The sequence below is a fragment of the Morone saxatilis genome, unplaced genomic scaffold, assembly GCF_004916995.1.
Source record: "Morone saxatilis isolate NCDOM2014 unplaced genomic scaffold, NCSU_SB_2.0 Contig6, whole genome shotgun sequence".
NCBI lineage: Eukaryota > Metazoa > Chordata > Actinopteri > Moronidae > Morone > Morone saxatilis.
The window spans coordinates 10,449,764-10,450,749 of record NW_023340206.1 but is presented as its reverse complement, the minus strand read 5'-3'; positions in this window follow the sequence as shown (position 1 = coordinate 10,450,749).

The window sequence follows — 986 nt, the reverse complement described above, 5'->3', positions numbered from 1 at the left end:
ACCCTGGAGGCAGGAGAGAGAGAGAGCAGGTGATTAGTACAGACATGGAGCCAGATAGGACATGCTACTATGGCAATAAAGACACATTATAATATATAGAATTTAGTAAACTGACGACCCCCGCTTGGTGACATTTTGATGGGTATTTCATATTATACTTAAAACTACAATAAACCCTCAATAAAAGTGTATACTTTTATAGCACCTGTTTAACTTGCGACACCCTGTGAAGCTTTGGCGACCCCTAGAGGGGGTCCCGGACTCCAGGTTGGGAACCGCTGTAGCAAAGAATACAGTACAGAGTGAGATGAAAGAAGTTGAGCTCCATTTATATTCCTAATCACTGCATTCTCAATCCCTCAGCCGAAAAAATTCCTGCTCCCATCAAAAAGGCCTAAAGTGTCTACAAAAAGCACATTAGGATGAGTTAAATGTGTGTTAGACTATACAGGAGTAATGTAAGATACATACCACAGCAGCACACTGTAAGATGCTTACAGCAGCATCTGATTGTCCGGGGGCCGAGAAATTATTTCATTTCTGTGAAAACAAGCAAATTAACAGTGATTATTATTTAAGATGTACATTTCAAAGACGTGAAGACAGACTATATTCTCTGCCAAACAGCCCGGTCCTGCATCAGAGGAGTTTGTTAAAACAAGTTGAGACTGTCACAAACCGCAGCCGGAGCTCCGAGGAACCAAAGCAGAGCGCATTAAGTATACAGTACAGACACTGTTATTCTTTATCAGCTCTGATGCAGACGATGTACGTTTGCTGCTCACTTTGAGTTCAATCAGAACGTAATTAGGAAGCAGTGCTAAATGCTATTGTTTGTTTGTTTTATTCAATGTCAATGAATTGTGTGATCAATATAAGAAAGAAAATCTAATCAATCTCTGGGTCCTTTAACCCATCAGCCAAACAAAGGCCTCCAACCCTGTGGAGATGCTGCATGGCTTAGCTGAACATGTGGTCCAGATAGT